Raw genomic sequence first — 7,039 nt, 5'->3', positions numbered from 1 at the left:
GAGTGGATCAATGAACTTGGGACTTCGAATATTTTACAACTGCATTTCAATGTAACTGTAATTTCATTTGTTGTAAGTATTTAAAAATATTACTCCGAAGAGGAGTCTATAGGCTTCACAATGCTTCCAAAGGTATCCATGGCATTCAAAAAGTTAAGATCCTAAAATCTACAGAAGTGGTCAAGGTTTGATGTGGGGTAGACTTCCTGATCCAATACCCCACTTCCCGAGAATTCTAGAAGTAGTCACTAGATAATTTCACCTTTTTGCTCTCTAGAAAAAGAGAAGTAATTGGAATAAAGCAAAAACCAACACAAAGAACAAACCTTTAAAGCCTGAATAACTATGACATGGTGTGGGCCTTTTCCTAGAATTGGTCCCATAATTTCTAAATGAATGAACAGAAATAAGAAAGGTATTATGCTCTTTTATGCTGAATTAACCTCTCTGTATACTGCTAAAGATCTATCTCTGGAGACATATCATAAAAACTAATCACTTTCACCACTGAGCAGTATTAAAAAGTATTTCATATTTTACTGTCAAGGTATAAAATTACTAATCAAGGTGGGGAAATGGTCAGGAGAAAACAGCAGTATAAGGGACCTATTGAAACATATCTTAATGTTTCTCAACTTTCATTGCATATTCTCGTTTGGTTTTCTCCATGTTTTAGAGAGAACCCTTGCCTACCTACCAAACTCAAGAACAACTGTATCAGAAAATCAAGCATGAACAATTATTACTCCTTAAAGAATTAGGATGAGTGTTCAGAAAGCACCAAATCACAAATATTTCTTCAAAAGTTGTTTTTTGGCTTAATATATTTCCTTTTTTTTTGTTCCATGGGCCACTTGGGGGGGGGGGGTGCAAAAAAGTTTCCTTTATTTATTACCACAGATCTAGAATTGATAGCAAGACCAAGGGTGTTTTCAGGAAATAGCAATGAATTATTATCCAGTTTTCAATAGATGTATTTTAAAAAATAAATTATGAATTTTTAGAGTAAAAACTAGAGGTATTTAAGAGAAGGAATCAGTAATAAAAATGCCCCCCAAATCTTCCTATTTTGATTATCAGTACTTACTGTTGCTCATTTTATTTTTTTATTTTAATTAAAAAAAATTTTTTTTTTTAAGTTTTGAGTCCCTTCACCTCTCCCTGAGACAATAAGCAATCAGATACAGGCTATACATGTGCAATTATGAAGAACAGTTCTATATTAGTCATTTTGTACAAGAAGATTTGAATAAAAGAAAAACATGAAAGAAAGTGAAAAATAGCATGCTTCAGTCTATATTCAATCAATGTCATTTCTTTCTCTGGAGGTGGATAGCATGCTTCATCATTAATCCTTTGGGATTGTCTTAGATTGCATTGCTGAGAATAGCTAAATCATTCACAGTCTTTCATTAAACAATATTGATGTTATTGTGCTCAATGTTCTCCTGTTGTGTTCACTTCACAGTGCATCAGTTCATGTAAGTCTTTCCAGGTTTTTCTGAAATCGTCTTGCTTGTCATTTCTTATAACATAATAATATTACGCTGCAATCATTTACTATAGCAGCCATTCCCCAGTTGATGGGCATCCCTTTGATTTCCAATTTTTAGTTAACACCAAAAGAGCTGCTGTAATTATTTTTGTACAAATAGATCTTTTTCCTTTTGTTAGAATGTCTTTGGGATACAGACCTAGCAGTGGTATTGCTGGATCAAAGGGTATGCACAGTTTTATAACCCTTTGGGCATAGTTCTAAATTGCTCACCAGTTCCACCAGGAGTGAGTGTCCCAATTTTCCCACATCCCTTCCAAGATCCAGTGTTTTTCTTTTTTGTCACATTAGCCAATCTGATAGAGTTGTTTTAATTTGTATTCCTGTAATCAATAGTGATTTAGAACATTTTTATTTGATTATAGCTAGGTTTGAGTTATTTGTCTGAAAACTGTCTGTTCATATCCTTTATCAATTTGGGAAATAACTTGTAATTTCATAAATTTGACTCAGTTCTCTATATATTTGAGAAATGAGTCCTTTATCAGAGAGAGTTGTTGTAAAAAATTTTCCTCCACTTTTCTGCTTTCCTCATAATTTTGGTCACATTGGTTTTGTTTGTGCAAAAACTTTTTAATCTTATATAATCAAAATGATCTATTTTACATTTTAAATTTTGTAATGTTTTCTGTATTTTCTTTGGTCTTAAATTCTTTCATTATCCCTAAATCTGACAGATAAACTATTCCATGCCCTCTTAATTTGCTTTTGTCACCTTTTATGTGTAAGTCATGTGCCTATTTTGACCTTATCTTGTTATTTATTTTGAGATGTTGGTCTATACTTAGTTTGTGCCATATTGTTTTCCAATTTTCCTAGCAGATTTTGTCAAATAATGAGTTTTTGTTCCAAAAGCTTGGATCTTTGGGTTTATTATATACTAGATTACTATGTTATTTACTATAATGTAATTTGTACCTACTCTGATTTGTACCTACTGATCCACCACTCTGTTTCTTAGCCAGTACCAGATGGTTTTGATAATTATCACTTTATAATACAGTATGAGATTTGGTATGGCTAGGACATACGTATTTTATTTTCATTGATTCCCTTGATATCATTGAGCTTTTGTTCTTCCAGATTAATTTTCTTATTATTTTTTCTAGTTCTATAAAATAATTTTTGGTGGCCTGATTGATATGGCACTGAATAAATAGATTTATTTGGGTAGAATTGTCATTTTTCTTATATTGGCTCGGCCTACCCATGAGCAATTAATATTTTTCCAGTTGTTTAGATTTGACTTTATTTGTGTGAAATGTGTTTTATAGTATTGTTCATATGGTTCCTGGGTTTGTTTTGGCAGGTATACTCCCAAGTGTGTTATATTGTCTACAGTTATTTTCAATAGAATTTCTCTTTCTATCTCTTGTTGGTGGACTTTGTTGATAATATATAGAAATGCTAATGATTTATGTGGGTTATTTTGTATCCTCCAGTTTTGCTAAAGTTGTTAATAATTTCAAGTGCTGTTTTACTTGAAATTCTATTCTAATTTCTTTAATTACTTTTTCTTCTCTTATTACTCTAGGAATATTTCTGGCACAATATTAAATTATAGAGGTGATTATGGGCATCCTTTCTTCACCTGATTGTATTGGGAAGACTTCTAGCTTATTCCCATTACAGATAATGCTTACTGATGATTTTAAGTAAATATTGCATATTGTTTTAAGGTGAACTCCATTTATTCCCATGCTCTCTAGTGTTTTTGATAGGAATGGTGTACTTTATTAAAAGTTTTTACTGTATCTATTGAGATGATCATGTGATTTCTGTTTTTTTTGGTCAATTATGCTGGTAGTTTTCCTAATATTGCATAAGCCCTGCATTCTTGGTATAAATCTCAGTTGGTCATAGTGTATTATCCTGGTGATATATTGCTGAAATCTCTTTGTTAATATTTTATTTAAAAGTTTTCTATCTATATTCATTAGGGAAATTGGTCTATAGTTTTCTGTCTCTGTTTTGGCTCTTCCTGTTTTGGGTATCAGCACTGTATTTGTGTCTTAAAAGGAATTTAGTAGGACTCCTTCCTTGCCTATTTTTCCAAATAGTTTATATAGTATTGGGATTAATTGTTCTTTAAATGTCTGGTAGAATTCACTTGTGAATCCATCTGGTCCTGGGGATTTTTTCTTAGAAGTTCATTGAAGCTTGCTCAATTTCTTTTTCTAAGACTGGGTTATTTAAGTATTTTATTTCTTCTTCTGTTAATCTGGGTAATTTATATTTTTGTAGATATTCATCCATTTCATTTAGATTATCAAATTTATTGGCATATAATTGGGCAAAGTAGCTCCTAATAATTATCTTAATTTTCTCATCGTTGGTGGTGAGTTCACCCCTTTCATTTTTGCTACTAGTAATTTGATTTTCTTCTTCCTTTTTTTAACCAATGATATTAGTTAACCAATTTCATTGGTCTTTTCATAAAACCAGACACTAGTTTTACTCGTTTGTTCAATAGTTTTCTTACTTTCAATGTTATTCATCTCTCATTTGATTTTTCAAGATTTCTAATTTAGTATTTAATTGGGATTTTTAATTTGTTCTTTTTCTAGTTTTTTTTTAGTTGCTTGCACAATTCCTCAATCTACTTTTTCTCTGTTTTATTGACATAAGCAGTCAGAGATATAAATTTTCCCTAAGTACTGCTTTAACTTCATCCTGTGAATTTTGGCATGCTGTCTCATTGTTGTCATTTTCTTTAATGAAATTGTTCTTTATTTCTATGATTTGTTCTTTGACCCACTTATATTTTAGGCTTAAACTACTCAAATTCCAATTGGACTATTTAATTTCCAATTATTTTTGAATCTCTCTTTCTATTGTCCATTATTAGATGTAATTTTTATTGTGTTATAATCTGAAAAGGACATGTTTACTATCTCTGCTTTCTTGCATTTGGTTGTGAGGTTTTTATGTCCTAACACAGGGGTGGGAAATTGCAACCTTGGGTGTAGCCTTTTGACTGAGATCAACTACTATAGAACAAATCATTTTATTAAGTGGATTTGTTCTGTGAAATTTGCATTCAGTTAAAAGGCCACACTTGAGGACCTAGAGGGCCACACGTGGCCTTGAGGCTGCAGGTTCCCCATCCCTGTCTTAATACAAGGTCAATTTTTGTTTAGGTGCTACATACTGCTGAGAAAAAGTATATTCCTTTCTATTCCCATTCAATTTTCTTCAGATGTTTATCATTTCTAACTTTTCCAGAATTTTATTCACCTCCTTAACTTCTTTCTTGTTTATTTTTTCTTAAAGGAATCTAGTTCTGAGAGGGGAAAGTTGAAGTCCCCCACTAGTATAGTTTTATTATCCAATTCCTCTTGCCATTAATTCAACTTCTCCTTCAAAAATATGACTTCACTGTCTATTGTATCTTTCAGCAAGATATGGTTTCCTTCTTTATCTCTTTTAATTAGACCTATTTTTTTTTTTATTTTGCTTTGACATCATGATTGCTACCCCTGCTTTCTTTGCTTCAGCTGAAACATTATAGATTCTGCTCCAGCCCTTTACCTTTACCCTATGTGTATCTCTCTGCTTCAGATGTGTTTCATACAAACAACACATTGTAGGATAATATTTTTTAATCCATTCTGCTATCCAGTTCTGTTTTATGGGTGAGTTCATCTCATTCACATTTATAGTTATGATAACTAACTGTGTATTTCCTTTCATGCTATTTTTTGCTTGTTTATCCCTCTCTCTCTCATATGCCCCACCCTTTTCCTTCTCACAAATATTTTACTTCTGATCACCACTTTCCCCAATATAACCTCCCTTTTATAAGTCCCCTATCCCCTTTCTACTATCCCCATCCATTTTTAGTTCCTTATAGAGTAAGATAAATTTCTATATCCAAATGAGTGTGTATGTTATACCCTCTCTGAGCCAACTTTGATGAGATTAAGATTTAAGCTTAGCCCACCCCACCTCCATCTTCCCCTCCATTGTAATAGCTCTTTCATGCCTCTTTTATACCCCATTCAATCTCCCTCCTCCTTCTTCCAGTATAATTTTCTTTCTTACCCCTTTATTTTGTTTTTGGGAGTATCATCCCATTAAAGTTACCTTATATCCACACCCTCTGTAGTTGTAAATATTATCTTGTCATATAAAAATGCAAACAGTGTGACCTTATGGAATTTTGTTTTCTCTTTCTTATTTCTTTTTTATCTTTTTATGTTCCCATTGAGTCTTGCATTTGGAGGTCAGATTTTTTATTCAGCTCTGATCTTTTAATTAGAAATGCTTGAAAGTCCTCTATTTCATTAAATGTCCATTTTCCCCTGAAAGATTATATTCAGTTTTTTTCTGGATAGGTTGTATTACTTTGGTTCTTTAATGTAGAAGTTGCCAAATCCTGCATAATCCTAACTATAGCTCCATGACATTTGAATTGGGTTTTCTTTGGCTGCTTTCAATACTTTCTCACTGATCTGTGAGCTCTGGAATTTGGCTGTGATGTTCCTGGGAGTTTACATTTTGCAATCTCTTTCAGGCAGAGGCTGGTAGGTTCTTTCAATTTCTATTTTACCCTCTGATTCTACTATATCATGGCAGTTTTCTTTAATAATTTCTTGAAATTATTAATAATTTCTCTACAGTGAGGTGAGAGCATCTGGTTGTGCTGTCTCTCACTCTGTGCCTCTGCCTCTGCCCAACCCTGTGTTCTGGACCCAGCCCTGACGGTTGCCCTTGTTTCCCTTCTCTCCTTGCACGCACAGCCCCCGCTGGTGCTGGCACGATGGGCTATCATCCCTCTTGCTGTTAGAGGTACTGCAAAAATAAGTCATATCCAAAGTTCCATCTCTGCAAGGGAGTTCCTCATGCCAAGATATGAATCTTCTATCTTGGTAGAAAGAAAGCAAAAGTGGATGAATTTCCATTGTGTGGCCAAGTGGTTTCAGATGAATATGAACAGCTGTCATCAGAAGCCTTAGAGGCCACTCAGATCTGTGCCAACAAGTATATGGGGAAGAGTTGGGGCAAGGATGACCTTCATATTCATGTGAGGCTACATCCTTTTCATGTCATCTGCAGCAATAAGATGTTATCATATGCTGGGGCTGATAGGCTCCAGACTGGCATGCCAGGAACCTTTGGGAAGCCTCAGGGCACTGTAACCAGTGTACACATTGGTCAGGTTATTATGTCAATTTGAACCAAGGTTCAGAATAAAGAACATGTGATTGAAGCTTTGCATAGAGCCAAGTTCAAGTTCCCTGCCTGCCAGAAGATCCACAGCTCCAAGAAATGTGTTTTCACCAAGTTCAATGCTGATGAGTTTGAGGATATGATAGCTGAGAAGTGACTCATTCATGATGACTATGGGGTTAAGTACATCCCCAGCTGGGGTCCCTTAGACAAATGGTGGGCACTCCACTCATGAGGGGTGTGTTCTGTGACATTTACCTTTTCACAGGTGTAAATAAGCTAGCTACTGATAAAATGTTATGCAGGCTTTTT

General features: G+C 34.0%; 1 pseudogene; it reads left to right on the top strand.

The window, feature by feature from the left end:
- The first annotated feature begins 6,317 nt into the window (after positions 1–6,317).
- Positions 6,318–6,751, top strand: LOC140509110 (large ribosomal subunit protein uL16-like; annotated as a pseudogene).
- The last annotated feature ends 288 nt before the right edge of the window (positions 6,752–7,039 follow it).

The sequence above is a fragment of the Notamacropus eugenii genome, chromosome 5 (assembly GCF_028372415.1).
Source record: "Notamacropus eugenii isolate mMacEug1 chromosome 5, mMacEug1.pri_v2, whole genome shotgun sequence".
Lineage (NCBI taxonomy): Eukaryota > Metazoa > Chordata > Mammalia > Diprotodontia > Macropodidae > Notamacropus > Notamacropus eugenii.
This window is presented reverse-complemented; position numbering and strand designations above follow the sequence as displayed.